This window comes from Choloepus didactylus, chromosome 1, assembly GCF_015220235.1.
Source record: "Choloepus didactylus isolate mChoDid1 chromosome 1, mChoDid1.pri, whole genome shotgun sequence".
NCBI classification, from domain to species: Eukaryota; Metazoa; Chordata; class Mammalia; order Pilosa; family Megalonychidae; genus Choloepus; species Choloepus didactylus.
This window is the reverse complement of record NC_051307.1, coordinates 10,105,357-10,113,153: the sequence shown is the minus strand read 5'-3', so window position 1 is coordinate 10,113,153 and position 7,797 is coordinate 10,105,357. Positions and strand designations below refer to the sequence as shown.

At 38.3% G+C, this 7,797-nt stretch overlaps 1 pseudogene; it reads left to right on the top strand.

The window, feature by feature from the left end:
- Window positions 1–4,561: 4,561 nt before the first annotated feature.
- On the top strand, window positions 4,562–5,266 carry LOC119543054 (annotated as a pseudogene).
- Window positions 5,267–7,797: the final 2,531 nt, after the last annotated feature.

Genomic DNA, 7,797 nt, shown 5'->3' with positions numbered 1-7,797 from the left:
TTGGTTCAGGTGATTGCGAACCACATACATTTATCCTATTAAATTCAAACTAAACCCAAACTCAAACCTCTCTTAGCCAGAGTCTCAAAATTTCTGCAGCCACTCAGATTCCACCAGGCATGAGAGGAATGTGATAGCAGGGAAGTTCAAGTGAATAGACAGCAGTACAAATCTTGGACCCCTGTGTTGATGTCATTCATCAGTTTTGGGCAAGAAATTCAGTTAATATCTCTCCAAATATTTATTCTACCCCATTCTCTCCCTTTTCTTCTCTGGGACTTCAATCACATGTATGTTAGACCACTGGATATTGTCTCACTTTTCTCTCGCCATCTGCTTTTGTTTCATATGATTTTTTCTCTCTATTCTTCAATTTTCTGGCTTTCTACTGACATTTTCAAGCTCACTGATTCTTTCTTTTGTTCAGTCTGCTATTGAGTCCATCTACTGAATTCTTTATTTTGAAACTGTATTTTTTAAGTTCTATAGTTTTCATTTTGGTTATTTTTTATTTTTCATTTTTCTGCTTTTCACCCACTTTGTCCATATCTCCCTCTAACAGTGTTAACATTTCTATATTAATTAAAGTCTTTACTGAAAACAATTCTAAGTGATCTATGGTACTGTTGACTCTTTTTTTTTCTTTTGATTGTGGGTCTCATTACCAGCTTATTCACCTGTCTGGTAGTTTTTTTTTTTTTTTTTTTAAACTGAATGCTACACTTTGTATGAGAAAGTAGTGAAGACTAAAAGAAATAATTTCTCCAGGAAGTGCTTGCCCTTTTGTGTGTCAGGTATCTTGGAATGGACTCTAATATTACTCTCAATGTAATCGCTAGTTGAGGTGAATTAGGGCTGGGGTTACCACTAATTTTGGTTCACCTGTGATTTCAGATGTCTTGAGTGTGAGATGACTCTCCCTCCAGCAAGCCCTGTGAGATCTAAGCACCATGACTCGATAGAATTTCTGTTTCCCTCTGTCCTCTCCCAACTTCCTGGCTACCATTTTTACTCAGCAAAATCTCTGTGTGGGAAAGTCAGCAGTCAGGGAAGCCCAGCTCTGTGTTTAGGACTCCTCCAGATTCCAGCCTGCATGTCAGCTGTTAAATGCTCAGCTTCTCCTTATTCCTTACAATTTTCTCTGCCTGTGCAGACTTGCTTTTCTGCCCTCCCACATTCTCTCACTTGGCAACTTGCCCCTGGAATGGAAGGGCCACTGATTTGGGCTTACCTAAGATGAGTGCATCCCTTCAGGAATTTAGTGTTTTTGGACTTCTGTGAATCTACAGCTCTTCAATGGCTTTAAGGAAAAGTACAATTTTTAAGTTTATGTAGTGTTTTCTCATTGATATGATGAAGTGGTGGTCTTTGTGGTATTTTACATCTTAACAAGAGCAGAAACTCTTCCTTTCTTTTTGATGTTATAAAATATCCTCTTTATATTTTATGTTTCTTTAAAGAGACTATTTCTTTTGTTTATTAGCTTTTATGTCCCTTCTAATTTAGATTTTACTTATGAACTTACTCCTTGTATTTCTAATTCTGTTCTGAGTTCTGCTACCTGTCTTTTCATAACTTATATATCTGAGCATTTCTAATTATAATTTGTCACATTTGAATAACATCTATCATTCTCTTTATTCGTTTTACCTCATTTCAAATATTAGGTTCCATTTTCATCTGTTTTGTTGGTATATATTTCTGTCATGCTCTCATTGTCTGCAGGGACAGCATTGTGTTCTTATTCTCTTTTCTCTTATAATAACTTTATATTGGAATTGGACATGATCATTTTCTATTGCTCTTTTTTTTTTTTTAATGTGAAATAAGTTTTTGTGTTTTTTAGGAGTGAAGTGTAGGCCAAGGTAGGTTTTCTAGCTTCGTGGCTGTAGATAGCACTCCCTTTTCTGCTGTTTTTGAAAAGTGATAAAAAAAATATAGTTTTTGAGATCTGAGATTTCCATCCCCACTTTTTTAATGAACCATCTCTTCTCTCTGCACCTTTTGTTCCTGTTCTCCTCTTTGGGGAGTTTGTCTTGAAAGTAGCTTCAGAGTGTAAGTTTTGAGTGCTTTATAAGTCCCAGACAGCTCCAGTATTGCCAGAATGCAATTACCCATGAATTGGATCTGATAGACCCTTCTCTCAGTCTGCCATTCTCAAACGGGTCCTCTGTGGTTTTCTTGTACTCTGGGCTGTCAGAATCCCAGCTGACTTCCTCTGTTTCTTCCTACACAGATCCTAATACCACACAGGTCTTGGAGCTGTTGGTGGTTTAGCTCATACATTCATATTGTGACATTTGTTGGGATGCCTTGTTGTGCAGTGTTGTTGTCAAAGTCTGTGGTCTTTGATTTTGATACACTAGTTGATTGATCTCTTTATGATGGGGGGGATTTGAGGAGATTATCATGCCCCACAATCTCCTAAGAATCCTTGTCATAATTATTTCAAAGGATAAATGGAGGAAAACAAAGTTGTAATGTGTTTCCTGGCGCATAATGGATACCAATAAATGCTATTTTCCATTTCTCCTCTTCTTTTTCCTGGCCCATAGTTAGCCATAAAAAGTAATATGAACCAAAGAAAACCCAGTTAATTGAATATATGTTTAAATTTACACAAATGAGAAACACATTACTCTCTCCTCTCTAAAATAAATGTCATCATCATAGTTCAAAAAGGGACTGCTTCCAAACTCGGTAAGTATACCACTAAGCTGTTCCACCAACAGCCTTCTGAGATAGTCCTCTCTGCAGAAACAGGGTTTCAAGAATTCTATATTATGGTATTTTTTTGGCAACTGGCAAGCTGGTGTCCCACCTAGTGGTCAGTAGGAGGTAGCCCATTTCAAAGAGAGATGAGAAGACACTTCATATTGCCTTCTGTTGGACACAAGCCTGAAGAACTACCATCGACTCATCCTTTTCTCTCCGTTTACAGAGCCTGGGCAGTATCAAGCACAAGGTGTGGAACTGGCAGGGGGTGTAGTGCGTGCATGCGTGCCTGTGGCAAGGGTGGGGGCTGATACGAGAAAGTTCTGCTGGAAAGAGAAAGAAAGAGTAATTTCTTAAAACAGGAAATATTTCAAACATACAGAAAAGTTATAACAAACATCACACCTACCACCCAGCTCGTGTAAGTGCTAACATTTTGTTATCGTTGCTTCCTATTTTGTAAAGAAGCAAAACAATATACATTGTTGTTCTGGTTTGCTATTGCTGCCATTATGCAAAACACCAGAAATGGATTGGCTTTTATAAAGGGATTTATTTGATTACACACTTACAGTCTTAAGGCCATAAAGTGTTGAAGGTAAGACATCAGCAATCAGGTACCTTCACTGGAGGATGGCCAATGGTGTCCGGAAAACCTCTGTTAGCTGGGAAGGCACATGGCTGGGGTCTGCTCCAGAGTTCTGGTTTCAAAATGGCTTTCTAGGCTGCAGCAGCGTCTGGGCCTGTGTGGCTCTTCTTAAAGTACTCCAGTGATCCAATAATGATCGACGCTGAATGGGTGGAGCCACACCTCCATGGGAGCATTCAATCATGAGGTCATACCCCAATCAAAGGTGTCACTCACAGTCCAGTGAGTCACATCTCCATGGAAACACTCAATCACAAGGTTCCAACCTAATCAACACCAATACAGCTGCCTCCACAAGATTGCACCAAAGATAATGGTGTTTTGGGGGACATAATACATCCAAACTGGCACAATTGTCAAAGCCCGTGGTATTTCCTTCTATGATCCATTTCTGTTCTCTGTCACCTCAGAGGTGACCATCATCTTGAATTTTGTGTTTACCTTTAATGGCATTTCCAAAGTCTACGACTATCCATGTGTAAGTCCATGGTTTTACATGTTTCCAAAATTTGTTTTATTGATGTCATAGCATATCTATTTTTTATATTATACACAATATTACAATAAATGCTCTTGTTCTCTTTTTCCTATGGAATTTTTGCAAGAGTTTCTCTATAGTATTTACTAAGAAGAGGAACTGCTGGGTCTAAGAGCAAGTTCATTTTTAACTTTGATAGATGCTGCTAATTTTCTCTCCAGAGATATTGTGCCCTTCAAATACCTGTGTGTAAGAGGTCTTGTTGCTCCTTATCTGCACTGTTACTGAAATTGTTCAAATTTCAATATATTCCAATCTGATGGCCATAAAGTGATATTTCATGTGTTTTAATGTGTATTTCCTAATTAGTACTTATATCAAGCATTTTTTTCATATGTTTTCTTGGACTTCTATTTTTCTCTTGTGTGAATGGCCTATTCATGTCTTTCGTTCTTTATTTTTTCTATTTAGTTATTTGTTTTTTCTTATCAACGTGCAAGAGTTCTTCATAAATTATCGGTACAAATACTTTTTTTTTTTTTTTTCCAATTCTATGCTTTGCAAATATCTTCTCCCAGTCTGTGGGCTTATCTTATAGATCATAAATGTAAAGCTTAATGAAGTGGGTTGGGTCGGCAGATGCTGGGGTGATCAGCAGGTGGTTCGTCTGTGCTCTTGGGCTTTGTTCGTTCCGTGCCTCATCTCTCCCTTGAAGGGGAGGGAGGCTTCAATGTCGAATAGGTTCCACTGCTGTCGCAGTTTGGAGCTCGAAGTCACTAGGACTTCTCTCAAACTTGTGTGCTGAGGACACTCAGATGTTGGCCTGAGCTCCTAGGCTGTACTCAGCAGATCTGCCTGTGAAAACTTCTGTATTCAGACAAAGGAAAGGATCTGTCAGAAAGCAACACCTATTATCCTGGGCTTGGCAGCAAGGAAGAGGAGGAGTAGTGGAAATCCTGCAATCTGAGAAGCAGACTGGAAGATGACAGAGAACCTGAAGATGGGTGGAGGAGAAAGGTATAACATTCCAGTTTCCCAATCTAGAAATGTTAGTAAGGACCAACAACAGCTTAATAGACAGAAGACCAAGGACCAGAATTCCCAGATGAAGATTGTTCATAAGAAGAAGGAAAGACGACATGGTTACAACTCAGCAGCAGCTGCCTGGCAGGCCATGCAAAATGGGGGCAAGAACAAAGTACATTTTTCAAATAATCAAAATTGGAACTCTAGGTGTTCAAGTTCCGGCTTACTTTTTAAGTCTCAAACTAGTCAGAGACTATGCTGGAGCCAAATTTAGTGAGCCGCCATCACCAAGTGCTCTTCCTAAACCACCCAGCCACTGGGTTCCTGTTCCCTTTAATCCTTCTGAAAAGGGAGTAATGACGTTTCAGCTTAAAACCTTACTTAAAGTACAGGTATAAAATAAGAAAATATTAATGTTTAAATTTAGGCATCACATTTAAGACTAGTCAGTTGGTCTGGAACAAATTTATTAGGAAATTACTCTATTTGTATAAAACTGCTAATGTAGAAAATATGATTAGACTTCATCTCATTTATTTTATGTATTGTGGACACGTTGAGGTAATGGTAGTGTCAGTGCTACTTAAAATAACTAAATTGTTAATGATTGAACTTAACTATTCTTAATTGAACAACTCAAGTGAAACCATTCAAGTTTAGATTTGGAGGATGACAAAATCTTTTTTAATGCTTGTTGGGGGAAACTACTAATTTAAAATTATCATTCATGGGTCAGTAGAATTACTTGTTGAAAGCTAGTGAATCAGGTTACAAACATCTAGCTAAGACATAGAGTGAATGAGAACTAGGTGAACATTTGAAAGTTGAATGTCCTATGAACATCTGAGCAAGTAATATTCCAACAGCCTGATGCACTGCCAACAGAAAATGTGAATTTTCCTTAATGAATAGTTAAGTACATTTAATAAGTTTTACAGTGGTTCATATGGAAAGGGCAATAGGGGCTTATTAGAATGAGGCACGGCACATCCCGATGGCCTTGCTACACACAGTGGGTAGGTAACTGCCAGTACATATTCCAAAACCATTTTTAATAGGAATGGTATTTGGTAGTCACTGAGTAGCTTTCAAAACACGTTTTTTGTATTCTAACACTGCACAAGCTATTGACAGTGATCTAGCCTCAAATGATCCCTGTAGAGGTTGGCATTAAGTGGGGAATTATATAATGTGAAAGTTTTATGTACCTAAGGAAGAAAGAGCCATGTAAATAAGTGTATACAACTTGTAGCATATGTAAAATTTTGTTGGCCTTTATCCCACAAAAATAAAATGTTTTGGTATGAATTTGCTGAATGTAAGACCATGGACTGTTTTTTTATACTATAGCCTAATTTTAAAGGTTCAGATTAATTTTAAAGTTTGCCTTTGTGCTAAAAGTGCCAGTGTATGTATGTTATAATTGGTATGGTTGTGAACTATTTTTCAAAGTAAATCCTAGTGTAAGAAGTTTTATATTGTAATTGAAAAGATTTAAGCTACTAAAACACTTCCTATTTTTAAGAGATGTGAAATGCACTATAGGACTGTTCTTTTTTCAGCCCAAAGATGAGTATTAAAGGGTCCCTCCAGCCTTAAAGATCCATTTTGACTCTCACCAATTTTTGCAACCTTTGATACTAGTAGTTTATTGTATGATGCCAGTGTATTTTATTTTGCTGTAAGTGCAACCCAGGACCACTTACGCAAGATAGTAACATGTTTAACCTATCTTAAGGATAAATGTTAAACAATAATTAATCCAATGTTAAGTTTAAAAAGTGAGGGGGGCAGTTTAGATTAAGAACTATTGTAAATGCCCTAATTTCTAACTTTGTAGCTCTTCAATATTTGTAAGAACTGCTAAACTGTATTTCTCCAAATAAATTCAGATGACATAATCTTGCTCGAAGTCTAATACTGATCTTGTAAAGACAAGTTTACATAGTAAACTTTGAAGCATGAGATTACAAATAAAATTGTACCCCGCCCCCCCAAAAAAAGCTTAATGAAGTTTTACAGAGTGAAACACCATGTAATTCCTACCTAAATCAGGAATTAGAATATAACAAGCCCCCAAGAGGGCCGCTTCGTGACCATCCCAGGATCTGCTATAAACTAAAGGTGAGCTCCATGCAGGCTTCTGAGTATTTTGTCTTTTTTATGATTTCATACAAATGACTTCATTTTGAGTCTTCTCTTCTTTTAATCAATATTAAGTCTGTGAGATTCATCCATGATGTGTGTAGCAGTTGTTTATTTTCCATTGTTATTTAGTATCTCCTTATATGCATGCACTATACTAATTAATCCATCTGATTGTTGAAACCCACTTGGTTAATTCCCACTTTTGGACGATTATAAATAATGCTGTATTGAACATTCTGGGACAAGTCTTTGGTGTCCAAGGAGTGGAAATGCTAGGGCATGGAGCATGCACATGTCCAGCTTCCATAACTGCTGTCTGCAGTCCTGGCGCTGATGCTCCTCACATCCTCCCTTCGTGACTGAGCACTCACTCCCCTACCTGTCGGGACGTTGACTGCTGTTGGCTGTCCTCTGAGACCCTCCCCAGGCACTGCCTCAGCTGAAGGGACCTGCCTCCTTCAACATTATGCCACCATCCCTGTGGGAGATGTGGGGATAGAGAATGGCCCCTGTGTGTTCATTCTGGACATCTCCGAAGGGCCATCCCTGTTTCAGAGGTTCTTGAGGGATTGGCTGAGGGCTTCTTTACAGTGTTGAATAGAAATGCCTTGTTACTAATTGTTGTAGTTTGCAGAGCTACTCTCACAAATACCACACAATAGGTTGGCTTAAACCAAGAAGTTTGTTGTCTCATGGTTTCAGAGGCTAAAAGGCTTGCTTCCTTCAGGGGGTTGATAGACTTCCGGTGCTTGCTTGCTGCAATTGTTGCAGTTCCTTCGCT